At 37.9% G+C, this 20048-nt stretch overlaps 1 protein-coding gene across 10 annotated transcripts in view; it reads right to left on the bottom strand.

Annotated features, from left to right (window-relative positions):
• Positions 1-20048, bottom strand: part of KCNC2 (potassium voltage-gated channel subfamily C member 2) — a 100980-nt gene that overhangs the window by 24636 nt on the left and 56296 nt on the right. The gene's annotated exons all lie outside the window — the stretch shown is intronic.

The raw sequence follows: 20048 nt of genomic DNA, 5'->3' as shown, positions 1-20048 counted from the left end.
TGAGCTCAATTCCACCCCACTGGAGAAAGAGCAGGCAGCTCTCAGGCCACAACACTATTATAGATTGTACAAGTACCAAAAAAAAGGACTATTTCCAGCTTCCTCATATAGAACAGAGATGAAAACCATCAAAGTTCAGATAAAAATAACCTGTCTCCCAGATCTATGCAGTCTGGTTGCTTCCGAGACCTTCAGGCCTCTCACTTCTCTGTCACTGCATTCATTTAATCTAGAAATGAAAACTCCCTAAACTGTGAATGGCATCCAGTTATAAGTGAGGGTGTTTGGATAAGTCACTGTGCTTCAGTTGATTTTTTTTTCTCTTGGTCCTTCACCTTCATTCATGTGAAGTTGGACCCTGTTTCTGCATGAGGACCACACACAGAGTGGACACAAAAGCAGTGCCTGGTGAAAGCCATGAGCAATTCCAGGACATTTCCAGCTTACTGTGAATGTTTGGAAGGACAGCACTCTGCATGGCATGCAGGATCTTTCACTGCCAAGTTCTTATGTGGAGACAAAGCTTCTGTCTCAGGCAATACAATAGATGCCCTCCAAATCTACAGACATGAATAACACTCTTCTAGTAATATCTTTCTTTATGCTGAATGTGGATATTGATACAGACAATGCATCAATAAGGCACTTAAATATTTCAAAACTTTCCGTCGCAGTGGATCTTCCAAGAGCATTGAAAACTGCCAAACTTCTTCCTCCCATAAGTCTCAATATATTTCTGGGTGGGAGGACATAAAGAAGTGTTATACAATATCTGGAAATGCTCCAGCTTGAAAAATCATAATGTCTGGTCAACTCCCTTAGTTCTAGCACATCATCTGCACATTGCTACTTCAATTTCTAGAATAATGTAATCCAAGAGGTAAAAAGCTGCTATTATTAAGACAAGAACTTTTCATGACATTTTCATTGGGGATTCCAGTCTCCTCAGGATAGAATTTAATTTCTTCTCTCCCCTGTCTCACCCCCAACAAAAGAGGTGCGCCACCAAAAAAAATTCAGTATCCAGGGATCCAAATGCTCATGAAAGACCATGTTAGAGTCTCTCAGGAGCCAATGTGTGCCCAAACTACAGCCTTCCAAAGTGAGAAGTCCACCCAGATGAGAAGTCCTCCCTTCCCTGCCTTCCAAAGGGCTGAACAAACTTCAAACCCCAAAATTTATTTTAAAAAAGCTTTTGTTTTCCAGTCGACCATAACCATTACTTTATCCCAGCTCCCAGTGAGCAAGATTTTCTAACTGTAACACCCCAACATATTCTCTCTCATTCTTTTCCTCTCCATCTCTTCTTTCTTCACCAAGCACCATCTGAAGTGACAGACAGGCAGACAATGCACCAGCCTTTTCAAATCCTGCTGGGAAGCACATGTGAAAGAGAACTATCAAAACCATCCAAAACCACACACAAAATATAATAGCAAGCAATTAATTAACCTGTCAAGAGAGAAGCAGACATTATTGTTCTGATGAGCTTTTTAGATTGTGGGTTGTTTCCCTTGCCAGGTGCAGCTGCAGTGATAGCAGGGGGGAGCTCACAAAATACTGTACTGCCAGTCCAGAACAAAATCTGGCCTCCAGACAAATGGCCTGGCCAGGCACTCAACTCAATACCAGAGCTTTGCTCCAGAAGAAATCAGACAAAGCAAGGATGAGCCTTTTGTAGGGGTTTGGGGGTTTTATTTTCCATTTTGCACAGCTGGCACCAATAGTATTTCTATTTATTAAAAAGAAAGAAAAAAAAAACAACTATCTGGAACTCAAATGGAACCAAATATATGTAGCTATTTAGGCTCAACACTATGAAATACTGAGCACCTCCTGCAGTGGAAACAGCTCTCACTGTTACCCACATTAACATACACAGCTTTCTCTTTTGGTCCAATCTGTAAACACTTTCTTGGATTCAGAAAATTCTTTATGTTACATGAGGTTACATTACTACCAAGATTAAGAGAGTTTGCTGAATGTGGCCATTACACAAGTCTCCTTATTGTGGGGCCTTTCTTTTTCCTAAGTTCGCTGTAGTTTATTCATAAGGTAAATGAGCAGGAAACAGCTAATCCTTCAGGCACAGATAATTGTGGTGCAAAGAGCAGATTGTTATTCATGGGCGGGGGGGGGGGGGGGGGGAGGTTGTTTTTTGTTTGGGTTTTTTCTTTTAGATTTCAGCCATAAAATTTCAGCTGAATCTCAATATTAATAGGCATCCTGGGGAAGACATAAACAACATAGCCTGGTAAAATATTCTAAAAGCTATAAAATTATGGATAACAAGAGCTTGGGAAGCAAGAAATATTGCCTCTCTTAGCAGACTACCAATATGGAAGAGGCTATGAGATTACTTTTGGAAAAACAGGGTTATGACCTGAACTGAAATATATGTCAGGACAGCTAAGATGGAGTTTTGATCACTGAGTATAGATCTACATTTTAAAATAAAGGAAGCCTTATTTCCCATGTCACATGTAGGGATTTCATCCAAAATTTTGGCTACCAAATGCTATCAAGTCATATAATGCTTCAGATAGGAAGTCTGAAAATCTATGTTTCAAAACCTCATATTAACAGTTTATTTCTAACACATGAAAAATTATGCAAGATATGACCAGGAAAAGTATTCAACCGTCTATTTTTAAATTCCTTTCCACATACCACTAGCTAACAACCCAAATACTCAGATGTTAGAAACAGAGGATGAAGCCTAGGAAGGCTTTTGTGCACTTGTAGATAGACCTGAGCCCACTCTAGATGAACCAACCACTGGTATATTGCCATATCCACTGTCACAAATCCATGACCACAGTGGACAACCAGAACAGGAAAACATAAAGTCACTACCCATACTGGTTGAGTTAAAGTATTTTTTATTTTATTTTACTTAATCTGATAATAGTACTGTCTGAAGACAGGATTATATTTGTTTTCTGCTGCTGTTACCAAAATATGTACCTTGCAGGAGGCAGAAGAGGCCACTTGGTGTGACTTTGCTATAACTGATTTGACCACAGGGTTCTTGAACTTTCCAAGGAAAGAATATAAGGTAGGTGGAAAACTTCCAAACAAAATGAGTCACATTCTGTGTAGATAGAACCAAATATTAAAACACTTTTGTGGTTTCTTGGCTGAAAAAGAAACCACAAAAATGAAAACGTGGGCCTATGAAAGAACACAGAAGGCAATAAGGTAAGTCACATGCCAGAGCAAAAGAACTGTTACCAGTTGAATGTGCATTTACAAGGCTCACCGGGGAGGCAGGAGACTATCAGGTGAGACTCTGTGGTATACATGCATCCACATTATAGTGCAGCAACAGCATGCACAGGCAAGGACACCTTTCCCTAGTTTCCTTCAAATCCAGGCTTTCCTGTAATGCTCCCAGTATCAATGACACTTTTCCAAAAATATAAGCTGATTCAGGCTTGTGAATCAGCTTATCACTTCCCTTAGTGCCTGACCATCACCATGCAAGACTTGATTACAAATGCAGCTGCACTGGTGCAATAACAAAATAACTCAGTACAACACAATGATGTTCCATGCTCTTTGAATGGAGAACAGAAACAAACCAAATCTCATAAAAATGGAAAAATGAGAGAGTAAGCCGAAAAAGTAACCTAGGCTGGCAATGTCAGACCACCTGTGACAGTGACTGCAATCCAGAATTTGCAATGAGGCACATACCTAAGAATCTTGCTAAGGTAGCAATAATTACATAGATTTTGGTAATGTGACACTGACTCCATGTGCCCACGTGTGCATAAGCTCACTCAATGTGCACAGACTGCTGCTGTACTGGTCTGCAGCAACGAGGGGCAATGAAGTTATAGAGGAGCCATAAAACAAAATCTGACATCCATTGCTCTGAACAGGGACTTCAGGATCTTTCTTTTACTCCAAATAAATCTGGGAAAACTCATGTAATTTTGAATTACCCAAAAAATATATTCAGTACAATCTTGTAAGATATGCAGACACACAGCAAGATCCTGGTCTATGTGACAGGGTATGTGAGAAAGCTCCAATTCTCCCAGGTCCCGTTAAATATCTCCACTAAGCTAATGGCATGGTAGAAGTGTTCATTGAACTAAATCTGGATGATGAGTATGCATCAAGCCTTTGGAATCTTTACATACCAAACCAGCCAAATTTAAAGTACTCAGTTGTCACTGTAACCCAGACATGAGTGTAACAGAAAACAGTAAAATAAAACTTACCTATCTGTCCCCAAGGCACTTTTACATGCACTTTTACTTGTAAGATTATGACACTGCCTTTTTAAAGATTACTAGCTGGAATGACTTGTAGGAGACAAACAGTTGATGCTATTTCCAAACATTATTTTCAAAAAGTGAGTCCTAATTTCTAAGAATAGTGCTAATAATTATGCCACATAATGTAGCTCAGTACAAATGAAAAAATAAACACAGCCTTATTCAACCTCTGGTGATATTCTTATCTTAGATGCAACAGAAGTTGATGAAATGCCAGCAGAAATGTTTTGAATTAAAGGCTGATTAGAAGCTTCATTTTGATCTTCAGCATGAATTTACTCTGAACCTCAGGCTAGACTTGAGAGCTGCTATCATATGTGGGCTAACTAGCTCACGGAGGAGACAGGAGGAATTCCCAAGTTAGGAGTGAAAGGAAGGAAGGCTCGCATACTTGATACAGAAAAATAAAACTTTTTTCAATTCAATGTCCTCTTATTTATTTTTTAGTAAGTTACGTGCAAATAGGGCGATTTACTTCAGAGGCTTGCTGCCACCATGCAGTATTGAAGGAGCACTTCTTCAGAATTTCCTGTTTCTTAGATACATGTAATTTGGTCTAAATCACATAAAAAACACAGCGAGGCAAAGGTTTAAATTTTCTGGAGGTCTTCCTGTTCTGCATGTGTAAGTGTTCTTGTATGTGCTTGAATATCCTATGCAGTTCTAACATATTTTAGATTTTCAGCCTACATTCTTACTAAGGAGAAAATTCTAAGAAACGAAGAAAATGTAAGAACCAAGAAAAGGCAATAACACATTTCATGTTTCGACAACTGTGACAGATATTTTCTTACAATCACAGAAAGATGAAATAAATCCCAGTCTTCAAAAGTTTATTTTCTCATCCTGGTGGACTCAAGGAAGAAGCAAAGAAGAAAGAACCCACCAGGATCTCCTAAAGAAACACTAGATATTGGAATGAAACATTAAAATAGGAGCCAGTCTACCTGAGGAAACATATCAACAAGTAGGAGCTAGAGGGTATCTTTAAATAAGCATAAAAGTGCACCACAAATAATTGTAACTTCTTTTCCTAGAGCTGACCTTCAGTTAGATGATTATTTACAGTTTCAGCCCTGGGAGAAGTATCCTGATTCCTCAAGTAGGCAGCCTGGTTAAGGAAAAATGAGACATGGACAGAACACATGCTCTGATCACTAGTACCTATTTAACATAATTAGCCCTTCACACGTTTTGGCAGTCACTTGTGCCACAACCAAAACCAAGCTTTCCATAAACATCAACCACCTCCCACAGAAAAACCAGGTTTAGATGTGTCGTTTAGACTCAGACTACTAACTGTGTGTAGATGAGATCAGACACTTTTAGTATTGCACAGGCATGTCTGCAGGTGGTGAATTAACACTGAAAATTCGTGAGGAAAGAGCTGATCACAATTACAATAACTGGAAACCACTGAATGAAAGAGGAGTTTCCTTCTGTTGGTGTAACAGTTTTGAGAATTGCTCTTGTAACAAAGGACAGAGAGAAAGAGCTGCTCCCTAATGGACAGGATCTCTTCCTGGCAAATGTACATAACTGAAAATATGCCATTGTTACAGGCTGCTCTGTAAGTTCCTCAGCATTCTAGATGCTCAATTCAGGATGGTTTTAGAGCACATCTAAAGAGAGACCATATTTTCAACAGGAACATTAAAAAATCATCTTGTCTTTAACCTGATTGATCATGCAATAGGTAATTAATTTGTTTGCTTTCCTAATGAAAAGGTAAATAAACATGCCATAAACATTCAATCTGCAATCTTTCTCTCTTGCCAGTATGTAGTTGATTTCCCATGGCAACAACAGCTGTGCCATTGTCAACAACAGGCCACTTGAGCTACTGCAAGCCTGGACTAATTCCACTGAATGTAACAGTCCCGTATCTTCAGTCCTTCATCATAGCTGTGCCCCTGGTGCCAGCTGGAAAGGCTGGTTATGGTGGTTCAGCAAGCCAAAGAGCAGCAAACAGCCCCAGGCATAAGGTCCTAGACCCTAGTGGGACCTCCCGGTCCCTCTCACCTCCTGGCTCACCTCCCTCGGATGCTGCTCCTACAGGGATACAGAAACAAGTGGAGATAAAAATGGATACTTACACGTGCTCCAGAAACCACTGAGCAGAAATAACTATGCAATAATGAAAAACAAAGGCAACAGAAAGCCAGGTTGGTTAGCAATTTCAGAAGTCCAGATTGAAAGTGGTGTGTCAGCAGCAGCATCTGACCCACCATCAGCTCACTGTGATGACATTAAATCTTTTATCTTTGTAGCCCCTACTACATTCTTCCTTTTGGCCATCAGTCATGTAAAGTACCTGACTTCATTCTGCAGATTACCAGGACATTTATTGGTAAAACAATTTTCTGCCGATGACCTTCTCCTTAATATCTAGTTGACCTTGGTTAAACTCCCAATTAAAGATTCTTCCTTCATCAGAAAACTGTTTATATACCATGTTTTCAGCATAATAGCACATCAGTCAAGATGCCAGCAGTCACTAAATGCAGGTTTCATGCTCCACACTAGGTAGCTGTTTGCTTCTCTAGCTGTCTATAAATTTCACAGCAACTAATAATACATGAAAGCTGCTAAATAGGAGGAGAATTATAACAATATTAACCATAATGAACATTTTATTGCAGCCTACATTGCCAATGTCTGGAATTCTGGAAATATTACTGTTCAAAACACTATTATTTCAAATAATTGCACATAACACAGTGAATTATTCCCTCTTAATATTTAACTGTAAAAGAAACTGTCTAGATAAACTAATGCAGCATTCCAGAAGACACGGATTTAATCAGAAATCAATCAGCATATATGCCCTTTGAATTTAATAATGAAGAACTGTCAGTGCAAGCTGAAAATTTCCCAAGTTAGATTTCACCATAGTTACTAGCCTGTTAGAAGAATACAAAATATGATCTTAAAAATCCCTGTAACCAATTGACTACATGTGTCAACTTGCCTTGAAAGATTAACTTAATTATGTAGAAAGGGGGAACCAGAGCTTGTAGGATTGGTGGGATTTAAAACTCTTTGATGTATGTTAAGTGCTGAAATAGGGCAGTTGAAACCACATATAATACTATGAAAATGTGCTTTGAAATTCTTTCAAAATATGAAGTGCTACATAGCTGCTATTACAATTACTGTATCTAAAATGTCCATGCACAAACCATCTTTGAGTGGCAAATGTTAAAAAATCCTTAACCAGGCTGGAAGTTATCTCAAAGGGGTGTTTTTAAAGGATGTTTTCTAACATCTTGTAAGTTCCTGCTATTGTTGTAATAATAAATCACATCAAAGTTAGTGGAAAATAGGCTTGCATTGAAAATCTAGCACTTGGCTATTTTTCTCAATTGGCACCTCTGTGCCAATTCCTTCCAAGCTAAAAACCTCTATCTTTTTCAGGTTCCTAGGTTAATAAGGCCAAATTCAGAGGTAATAGTCACATGTGACCATGTGACTTACAGTCCTGAAAATTACCAAAGCTATGATAGAAAAGAATCTTCTTATCTGTCCTCTGAGCTTGGAGGTGCACAAAATTACCAGCTGACTCCTTATTGTTCTTCATAATTTTCTAGGAAACATAGAGGTTCTCCTTATTAAGAGCTGCCCCACTTGGGCAATTTTAAGGTCTATGTTCTCCTTAAGCTCACTGGGGCTCCAAAAACCAGATATTCTCTGACATTTACAATGAGTCTGCACAGAATTCCTACCTTCTAGCCTCTCCTGATAGTCATCAGAGAGAGTGGGGCAATTCTGAGTTAGCATTCATCTGGCCCATGAAGAGGTCTCCTTTATGGGCCAGATGAATGCTAACTCCTGTCCAGGGCACAGGAGTGGACATTTGACTGGGGATTATGGAAGTAAGTCAGTCTGAATCAATCTGCGCACACCAACATTTGAGAAAATGTACCTTCACTTCTAATGCATCTGGGATACAAATACCATTGAAAAAACCTGAGGATACTTCAGAGAGCAGATTTCTTAAGACAAAAGACTGATAGTGACAGCAACTGTACTTAGAGCTCTTAGGCTTCAGTCACCCTAGCTTTGAGGAGAGGGAGAGTACAGATGTAAAGTTTACATAACATGAGGAGAATCAGAAACACCGAATACGAGATTTTATAATGGAGAGAAGATTCAAAATGTTTACAGACTTTCATTCAAAAAAAATCAGTGAGATTATTTTACCTCTAAAATAATTTCATTATGACCAGACAGCATCACATTCTTCAGATATCTCTGAAAGTCCATTAATTATTTTTTTTAATTTCAAATCTAAATGTTTGCCTCAGATCCTGAAACACAACAGAATAAATTCTGCTTGTTGTATCTCAGACTATAGTTATACTTTAGCTAAATACTGTAATAAAATTATGTCCCAAGAAATTTCTGCTAACTTAGGCATTAAAGGAAATTGTAATATAAGAGCAGGTTTTCAAATACTTTTTCCCAATTTAGTGTTAAAGCCAGATCAGAAGAAATTTTTAGCAATAGAATGACATTGCAATTTCATCAGGAAACAAAGTGTGGCTTAATTTGATCTTGAGATACAGTCTATTTGGTTGAATGACTGGCCAATTCTTTCTGTTTAAAAGCAGTTATACAACCTAGGGTAGAGAAACAATTAGTTATTAATAAGTCTACAAATGAACATCTATCTTAGGGCAACAATGCACTGTAATGAACAAACATTCTTATTTTAAATACAAATTGAGAAATATTTTGCTCTAGAGAAACAGCACACAGGAAAGTTTAAGAGAAAAGTATCTTTGGTACAGTATGATTTAAGGAGTGCTTATAACCCCAGGGACCAGTGACATTTCCTGTTACACTAGCAAAATTCTATTTAACAGGGGCAAACCCATTAAGCCAGAGATTTCCTGGCTACTGTTCAAGCTAGACATCATGACTAAAAGAACATGAGTTCTGAAGGGCTCCCCAGAGACCACCAACAAGACTGGATTTTCAGAGATCATTGGAAATTCAAAGGTGTCTTAACACACATACACACACACACACACACACACACACGTGAAACCTTTCAGAAGACTTCAGGGCTCAGAGCGGGCTCTTCAGAGGCACTGAGAGCTGCTGAGAGCAAGAGCAACACAGCAAACATTTTCCACAAACATTCAAAAACCATCACAGCACATCTCCTTTGCATCTTTGTTTTAAAAATTAAGAAACTGACACTCAATTAAGTGAAATGAGTTTACAAACAGGAGGTTGGACCGAGTTTCCCTCCCATCCCATGCAGCCAGGTGTAGTACCCTCACTAGTCACTTATATCAGTTTTCAGAAGAATGTCTCTAACTCACTGAAACTCCCAACATATTTTCTGGTTTACCCAAATCCAGCCTAATCTGGCTACTTCCCACTCTGACTACAGAACTACTAACAAAGCCTAATTCTCCCTCATGTCCCCAAGGTAGAATGCCACTGAATTCAAAGATGAGAAAAGTGATTGCAGACAAAACTTTTTTTTCTCTTTGATGAGAAAAAACAAAAAAAAAACCACTTTATTTTTCAAAAAGATTCTTCATGTTTTCTCCATTGTATCAATGTTTTGAAGATTTGCAATGCTACATAGCCGCTATTACAATTATTGTATCTAAAAATAAGCTATTATGGTATCATAGAAAAACTATTTTAGAATAAAAATATATACCACAATACTCTAGCTCTATAAAAAATGCCCTCTTGAATGGTTTTATGAACTTGTTTCACAACATACATATACACAGCCAGGATACACAGAGGCCAATATGAACGGCCTCCTTCAAAATATCTAAAAAATGAGTCAAGAATATTCACAACCAATGTGCTGTTTCCTAGATGTGTTATCATTTTCCTAAATTAGAAATATTTTACTGTAGTATAGTTAGTATTTCTTGTTTCAGGATTTTGTATACATGCAACTACGGCAAAAATAAACAGATGAATAGAAAAGAGTAACCACTTCAATATACCCACAACAGGGAGATGATTATTTTGTTGCTTGGTGAACTTTTCCTGTGTAAGAAATAGCAACAGTTATAAACTAACATAAGCAGATTTATAAGCACTGAGTGCAAGCATTAACTGAAATAACGTCCCTATGGATTGAAAAGTTAAGTTTTCACATTGCCGATCCTTGGAATTGCTGATAAACACATCTATTTATACTCCTAGGTTTTCAGCATATGAAGAGAAAACTTTGATTTTTTGCCTGGCAGATGCACCTCTAGCCTCTATGCTCTCTTTTTTGCTCTGGAACATATGAAAAAAAATAAAAATAATGAAAGTTCAAAAGAAGCAAAAATGCGCTCTTTAAATCTTCAAAGCTTAGAAATTATTAGCAATTAGGAATTAGAAGCATTTAAATTAACGAAATTTAAGTAAAACTAAAAAAATTTTGACAGCCTTTGAAGGCATTATTTCTTCATTCTCTAACAAATAAATATGGTTTTCATATAATTAAAAAGTATCTGTGATACTTTCCTTTTTATTTTTACTTCCTTAGCCTACACATATAAAGACTGCATCTTCCTATGGAATTATGAATGCAAACAAAACAAAAATCTAATCCTCCTTGGTTTAACAGGAAAATCAAAGCAAAAATTTAGTACCTGATTAACTCCTTTCCCTATTGCTTCAGAAGCAATAGCGCAAAAGAAAGCAAGCACTCTGCTCTCATTTGATTCCACCAGTAAGCCTCCCAAGGGGAAAGGATGTCTGACTCATGAACTAACGCCTTGGGAGTTCTCAGAATTCTTAAAGCATTTAGTTGCCTTACTCTCCTTGTCCTTCATCCCTAGACATCACATAATGTTAAAAAAACTGCCTGAGTCCTAACAGATAGGTTTACATGTGAGTTGAACTGCTACAGCTTTCATTTTTTGCTATTCACATGCCAAACATGGATCAATTATCAATACGCTGTTGAGACCTAGAAGCAACTTCAATTTAGGGAAGTAAATGGTGGCACAACATTGTTTGGTTTGACTTTTAAATTTGCTTCCAGATAATGAAAATTTCTTCAGTGACATTTTCATTTTAACTGTAAAGTTCCCATACATTTATAATTCCATGAATTTTTTTTCTCTCTCCAAGAAGACTTAACTTTACCTCCCTTGTATGGACTGTGTCCCCCTGCTTACAAATATTTAACAGTAATTAACTAGACATAAAACCAGGTGTCTTCCTTTTGCAGATCAAAAAATAATCAAATTGTGCTTGCCCTTGAGATGTTATACATCAAAGAGGCTCTTCAAGCATGCTGAATGAACAAAGATCAGAATGTTCAGTTCACATTTCACATGAAGAGCTATGATATTTGCAGCACGCTCCATTGGCTTACTTATTATTACCTTTCTCAGGGTTCGTGGGGTTGAAGGTGGCATTTCTGACTCACCACCAAAACCAGCAGAAAGTCAATGGAAAGGAAGAATTCCATCAAGCATGTTATCATATAATGTAAAACAGCATTCCTCCCTTGTTTCATCTGCCACCACTCAGTTAGAGGGCCGAGAAGTCTCTATATTTCACTGTTCAAAGCTCAGAAGATAATCGTGACAAAGCCCTCCCTGAACCTTCTCAGTATTTTCCACCTCTGCAAGTTAAAAGGGCAAATTTATTTGTTGCTTCACAGGCAATTTCTCCTCACCTTCAGGCATCTGCCTCTTAAAATATGGAGGCAGGGGAGAGTAGAAGAGATGAAACAATAAATTTTTCCTAATATTCAACAAAATCTTGTTTTTTATACAGTCTTCTCCAGAACTATATTTTTCTTGCACATCTTCTCAATGCAAGATTGGGATTGTTGATAGTCAAGGAGCTGTGAAGAGTAAAAAGGTCGGAGAAGCCAGTAAGAAGGGAAAATGCAGCAAAAGGGGCACTCTCACAGAGTCAGATGGTGTAACTACCAGTACAAGTCCAGGACTGTCATTTTGAAAGTTTGTGCTATGAACAGTCAGCAGTTTGAGTAGTGAAAAGCACGTCCCGTGAGACAAGCACACAGGAGGTAAGGCACACTTCAGCCCACAGAACACCTACATGATTGCCCATGATGTGTCAGCATCTGGCCCTCAGAGTACATTACCATGGGTGAGTAAGATAGCTTAGCAGTAAGGTTTACACTTTACAGTAGGTCCTTCACAGCATAGGAACATGGGCATGACACCAACTGGAATGCCTTACACAAGTGACCACGCAAGTCAGGACATTGCCACTCTGAGAACGTCCAATTGACTAAGGGGCTGAAACTGAAGATGTTAGATGGGCAAAAGAAGTGAAAGAAAAAATTAAAAGGAGGCAGGGAAATGTTTTTGCCATTGACTATGAAGGTCACATATAAGATACCATTAGGAAAGAGTTTCAAAAGACAACAGATGGTTTTTGCACAATTTCAATTTTACTGGACTCTGTTGTGGATATATCATTTAACTATTGTTCCATTTGTCATTAAACAAGAAACAAAGGAAGATATTCAAATACTTGCTTTGATTGCACTTTCTTTTTGCTATTGAAATGGTTGCTTTACATAATTTCATACTCCAGGTGACTCACTATGATACTCATTATGAAATAAACTATGAAATAATGAGTTATAGAAAACACTCATTTCTGCAATTTCTCTTAGGACACATGCTTGGGGCTAGCCATAAAATCACCTTTCTGTTTAGAAGGCCTTGGCCTTGAATACTTTCTTCTGAATTATTTGTTTGACATACACACAACCACAAGGATTAGAAAGTTCTACTTTCCATATACCATATACCATACTTTCCACATACCCTCTCTGTGTAAAAATATAGAACATGTATTTGAAGTGACAGGATGTATACAATCTCAAACTAAATCATTTCAAATTACCATCTGTGTATAGACATGCATAAAGGCATATTTCTCACTTCCAAATAAGCTTCTTCTGTACGTTCCAATACAATATTTGCAATCCTAAAACAGTATCCCTTTCTATATGAAACAATTTTCTCTCTATGCCTCTACTGTCTTAAGACCGATCCCACAGTTTAAAAAGGAGAAAGTAGAGAAGGAAGAAATGCTGCTGGCTGATCTGAGTTATGAAAGAATATTAACCCAGATGGACCCATAATTTCATATATCAAGTAGTTCCTATGTACCTCTCTGCGACCCATAGAGTCAAAAGCAGTCTCCCTTCCTAGCGAGAGATATCCTAATATGCAAAGTCTGATATTGAATATGGGGAAGAGACAGGAAGCTGCATAGTTTTCTTCACCTCCTCCTGACTATTTGGGAAGAGCTGAATCTCCTGGCTCTCAGCTGCGCTTCCAGCAGGGAAGGGCGCATTGACCATCCCCTCACCTTGGACAGCGGCTGAAAGCCACAGTTTATTTTTAAACACTTTAATAATAGAAGGTTGAAATAACCTTCTGAGGTCTGAGCCGGATCCAGCATGCACATCTGACGGCACGATAACTCACACGGCCTGCACAGCTAGTCAGAGACACTTTGAAATAAACTTGATTGAAGTCACCAGCCAAGTGCTAGGTGCATTTTGAAGGCAAACCCCTCAGGCTGCGTCTTCTCACTTCTCCTCTGCCCAAAGCACCGGCTCAGTGAGCAGGCTCTGAAGCAGCTGCAGCAAAGCACAGTGACTATTAATTGCAAACAGCAAAAGCCATCACAACAGCCAGGGGACAAGAAAAACCTCAGAAGTCTCCGGCATGAGGAGTTGCTAAAGGAGAAACACAAAATAGCTTTAGGTTACAGTATTTCCTATCACAAAGCATAGAGAGAGCAGATACCAGTGAACTACTGAAGGTAAAATGAATAAATGCAAGAAGAACATCCCGTTTGTACTCAGGTCATTGGTAGCAACTTGGTTTGCACAAGATACATGATCCTACATATTTTTTGAGCAAAGGAGGGCTTGTTAAAAAAAAAAAATCCATAATGACAGCCACAAAGCAGGGCTTTCATACTTACAGCTTCTCTGCTGTTTTATAAAACGTGTGAACAGAGTTAACTTTCAGCCACTTCCCTCTGTACAGAGAAGAGAATTATAAAGGAATCACTCATTCTCTTCACATACAACATAAGGTTCCTCAGATGATCCTTTGAATTTGCCAGTGTTTTCATCAGAAACACTGGTTTTCTGCCTTAAATTTTCCCAGCTCATGCACTTCTTAAGTCATTCATTTCCAAAACCAATTCACAGCACAGCTGCACAAAGCTTTGTGGCAAAACTGCAAAGGGAGCAAAGTCAGAGGGAAAATGATGGGTCCATGACAAAGCAGAAGTGCCACAGGCCAATATCACATATGGCTTTGTCTGATAAACCCTTGGCTGGGGCTGGTTATTGAAATGCCTGAATTTGGGTGATGAAATCTGCTCTCTTCCCGCACAACTTTGTGATTAGAGGTGGAAAATAAGAGCAACCTAAGGGCAAACAAGAGTTGTTGCATTAAGAAGCTGCTCCTGTCTCACTGTAGCCAGCCTGCGCCTTTCCACAGCAACACACATCCTGAAACACCCAGTGATCAACAAAAAAATGATCCATTTCCAGCAATAAAACCTTCAGCAATGCTTACCAGAATAATTAATCTGCCACAGAATGATCAATACTAGTTTTGCAAAATACTGAGCATGTTATATTCCATGTATTGTCAAGGATGCTAAACAGTGTTGCCCCCTACAACAAGCACTTAAAGCCAGTGAGAAATTATAATTGTCAAAAGCAATATGACAGAACAGCATTCATAAACAAACAAACGTAACCAGACTCTTCTTCCCTCCAGGATAAACCAGAGATGATTGTGACCAGGAGTCACAGAGGTCTTAGTCCTGATTTAATGCAGTGAAAACATCGTTATCTTACCAGGCTCTAAGCAGACGAGCTGGAAGGACAGAAAGCCACAAACAAAATCACCCTGAAAACTGCACAGGGTATCATGCAGCGATTTACAAGAGACAATTATCTTTCCCACTGCTTCATGAAAGGTATTTTTCCTTAGGTCTAAATGTGGGGAGATAATGAAAACTCACACAGCTCCTTTGGGTTTCAGTGCTAGCTGTTAACTCAACACACTCAAACTGGAGGCCTTCAAATGGGAGATGGATAGCTAAAGCTGCATCTTTTTAATTTTACTTCACACCGCTTCCAGCATCTAAGGCAACACCTTAAAGGTTGTTGACTTGCCTTAGCTGTACAACTGGAGATGGGACAGAGGAGAGAAAGACTTTTTCCCTTGCTAATGAAATTCAGTAAAGCCTTCATTTGCATCAAACTGACTTTTCATTGATGAATAAAGAGGGAATATTTAAAAAATCCAGCTCAAACAGCTTATTCCAGCAATGGAAAGTGACAGCATATGCACACATATAATCACATGGGAAATAATAATAGTACATCCCAGTGCACTGCAGAGCATAAGAAAGCCAACTGCCTAAGGGATATGTCAAGAATGATTTATTTGTATACAGGGCTCTCTTTCCATGTGTCACTGCCTGATTTCTTCAGCACAATCGCCAAACCTTGGTAGAAAATAGCTATAGTTTCTTCCCCTTATAATTTTAAAATAATTTAAGTAGTCCTTTAAGAGAAATTTGGGATCTTCCTCAGCAGCTGAAAAATTGGAGGGAGGTGTTTAAACTACTTTGTTTCTAACTTACATTGGCATATGTAATGCAATAAAATGTTTAGATTCTACCAAAAATACCATTATTTTTATTTGAAAAACACATTGCTAATTCAGAAATTGATGGAGGACTTTTCCTTTCTCCCCTGTAGTTGCTCTCTCATGCGACTTTTTGTCTCAATATTTTCCAGCTTTTGCAATGTGATTGTTTTGTTTCTGTATATCTATTATATTATTTCAAAACAATCAGATGTATGGGTAATATATCCATGCATAATAGTTAAAAAGTTAATATCTTCTCACAAGACTACTGTCTCCTTACTATCTTCTTTTACTTCTTTGTTTCCCTCATCCTCCATTGCAACTTCCCTGAAAAGTTTAAAGGAACCAGAATCTACTGGACAAGGAATTGAAAAATAGACAACATGAGGAGTGGTAACACCTGGCTTTCCCTGTAATAATTCCTTCTGGAAGTGGGTAGTTAGTCAGAACTTTGACAAAGATTTAGCAACACTATCTGCAGTATGAATTTTATCCAATGCACAGGAGTAAGGTGCTTACCTCATTCAGTCACCTGACAGATGAGAGAATATTGTGTTTTCAAATGCCTAGTAGCATTAACACTTGAAATTGCCAGAATTCCTCCAAAGGCAAAGGCATTTCTTCTGAAAAGGGTCCTAAGTGTTCCCATTACATCTTCCTGAGCTCTACCAGCCACCAAAGCCCTTAAAAGCACAATCTTGCATCTAATTTCTAGACTTACTGAAATTTTGAAAAACACACAAGTCCTCATCACATTTCCAGCTGACTTTTGAAGATCAACGAGCTTTAACTTTGGCCTGGCAAAGTCTGAGAAAAATTAACAAAAGCATTATGAAATATGACCACTTACTACGTGAAAGCAATGAGATGATACATCATTGTGGTGAAACAGAACAGCCTGCAAGATGACAAACTTAATCTTAACACATTCAAAAGATGGCCTGTATGATACACATCTATTGATAGCATTAAATGGAATAGATGACAAATCATTGAACAGCTTTGTTTTCACTCATTTTTTTGTTACTTTTGGGGAAATGAGGACAGAAATTATACTCATAAAATGACATAATATTGATCACATATTGATATAGTCAATATAGATAAATAGACATGTTCAATTCTTAATACCAGAAATCATTTTTAAACAGACTGCATTTGGTATTCTCGTTGATGATCTGCCTACATCGTACAGACACAAGCAAACTATTGCTATTGTTTCCTTGAGAGCACCAAAATTGTCAGCAAAGGAGTTTGTGGTCAATAGGAAAGAGAACATTTGATGAGGTGAGATTCACATGTGTCTGAGTCCAAGGGAAGGAGCCCAGTGCTCCTCTGTGAAGTGAGCCAGGTAATCAGACAAGGAATTACAGTCCAAGTGCATGCAGTGAGCACACAGGGTATGTGCTGCAGCACTGAGCATAGCTTATCCATGTGGCAGCTGCAGTTTCCTGATTCCTAGATCAGAATTTAAAGGCTTGTTCAGCAACGGAGGGGATGTGATTTACGAGAAAATCTAAAGACAGAAGAAGTACAGCAAAGAGAAGAGGATACCATCATGGCATTAATCAGAGAGGCAGCGCAGGACATTGCTCCTTGGATGTGAAATGTAATGAAAGGTAGAAATGGGAATCTCTGCATGAGCACCCACATCCAAAGTACTTCTAACTTTACTTCAACATATATGATGCAGTGTGATTAGGTAGTGACATATTCATTAAAGCAGTAACTATCATTGCTATTCTCCATGCTACACCACAGAAAAGAAATCAAATATATAAACAGTCATTCAGGTTTACTGATGAGCTAGAGTTATGAAGGGTAAAGGATTTCAGTTTGCCTACAGAAAAAAATATACTGCGTTCATTTTTCATCAGCCAATTTGCATAAAGAACAACAAAAGCATAAACAATAATCATGTATTTTATTTTCAAAATTTTGTGGCCACAAGATTTCCTTGAAAATTTCATAATCTGAATTATTTTCCACCCATATTAGATAAATGAGACAGGGATGACTATGCATTGTACAAATTACTCTAGATAAACCTCTAGAACAAACTATGTTCTGAGCTAATGCTTTTCAATCACCGGCCTGAATCAGCAGCTAGGGAAAGTCACTCAGCTGCAAATAATGACTGGGATAGGTGTCAGGAGAGAGTCCCCAAAAGTCACCTTGCTTCTTGGACTGTAGAGGGTGAGCTGAAGATAGTGAGAAAACCTACCCCAAGCCCCTTAACAATGTGTGAGATGCTGAAAGCAGCAGCAATTTATTTCTGCCAGGTTCCTGATGCTCTGCAGCCTCACAACAATCAGGCTGGGGTATGTTTTGCCTCCTTTCCATATGCCCAAATAACCTGAAAATGTTAGCTGAAAGCTGGAAAACAAAATAGATGCATGCAGCTCTCCTAAACATGCAAACATCACAGAGATTATGCCAAGGGTTAGCACTATAAATGTACCACAGTCAGGATGCAATCAGGCACAGGTTTGCTTTATTCAAGACTGAAATGTCACCACACCATGCAAATTTGAATATATGATGAAGAGAGAGGTAGTGTGTGTAGCATTAGTTATGCTTAATAAGTCATATCCCACTCTTCTTAAGCTCTTTTTAAGAAGCTTGGGACACATATCTAATAATCTTTTTATCTGACTGCTACTAAGCAGACATTAAGGTTTTTTAAATACTCAAATACTGCAGTTAACAGTTTCTCTAAATATTTTCATGAACTGCCACCAATTCAGCACAGAAGGGTTCAGAACCTGCAATTCAACTACTACTAAATTCTTTATCTCTGTAACTACCAGGACTCATTCAAAAGTTAAGATGTGCACACCCAGATCATTACATAAATGGCTTCTAGGCTTTACATTCAGTTTCTCTGTTTTTTAATTTATACTGTCCTTGCACTTTAAAGGGCTTTTTATTTCCCTGATAAATATGAAATATTTTACATAAGGAAGAAAACAAGCCTGTACAAAGAGAAATTTCTTCAGACAAATCTCAAATGCAAATGCACAAATCTCACGATTTTATGACTTCTACTACATAGGAAGATGAAAATTAATATATCATTTTTTTAAAGTACTTGTGAAAATAAAAAGTTGAAAGTCCTTGTAAAGTCCTTAAGAAAGTCCTTCAAAAATTTGCCTTATTCAGAAAAAGCAAAGTAAAAACCTCAATAAATTTCTTAATACACATCCTAAATAGATGAAATTCAAGGATTCCTACCTTCTGCTATTAAAACATTTGTGGTAGTACTGAGCTTTCACTGCAATGACAGCAGAATTTCACAAACTCTGAAGTGACAAGTTTCTGCCCCAAGAGTTTTTAGCATAATTCAAATCCAAGAAAGCAGTAATGGCTTAATTGCTTCAAAATTTTAGATTAATATATCCATTTGATGGGAGCATGCTACAAATTTCTGAAAAAGCTTAGAGAAAATGTTATTTAGTCAATTCATTATAAAAATAGAGCTTTGTGTACAGCTATTTCTACTTGCATCAAGTTGGATAGCCAACAAGCCTTAATTAGTTGCAATTTTCACAGAGCGTGATCTGCAAGGACATTGGAGTCATTTTACATTACAGCAATTAATCTGTTAAGCCCTGTAGCTTTATGCTTAAAAGGTACACCATATCTATTACTTAAGCAGAATGGAAGGAGATTGCATGGATTATGTGAAATTAAAACAGCTACACAGTAGCTGATTCTTTCTCTCTCTTTAAAATACACCAAAATTACATATATGTTATAATTTATGAGTTATAAATAAATATACGCATTTTTATAAATAAATATATGCATTCCATAGAATTTATACATACACAACCACTAACTCGTTGATAAAGACAACAATCCTTGCACTTTCAATGAGCTAACATATTCAAAAACAAGAATGTGGGTTCTCCATGCTCATTCTGAAAACATATTCCTAGAACCTGTTCACATGAAGGTTGGCACTATGGAAACTTGCCTTCCTCCCAGCTTATTAAAAATAGGCTTTCTCTGCAGTCAGGTAAAGCAAGGCTTTGATAGTGCTCTAACACAGCATTTGTGCCTGCCAACCAGTTTCTTCCTTTTCATCCTTAGATCTCAT

This window comes from Melospiza melodia, chromosome 4, assembly GCF_035770615.1.
Source record: "Melospiza melodia melodia isolate bMelMel2 chromosome 4, bMelMel2.pri, whole genome shotgun sequence".
NCBI lineage: Eukaryota > Metazoa > Chordata > Aves > Passeriformes > Passerellidae > Melospiza > Melospiza melodia.
This window is presented reverse-complemented; position numbering and strand designations above follow the sequence as displayed.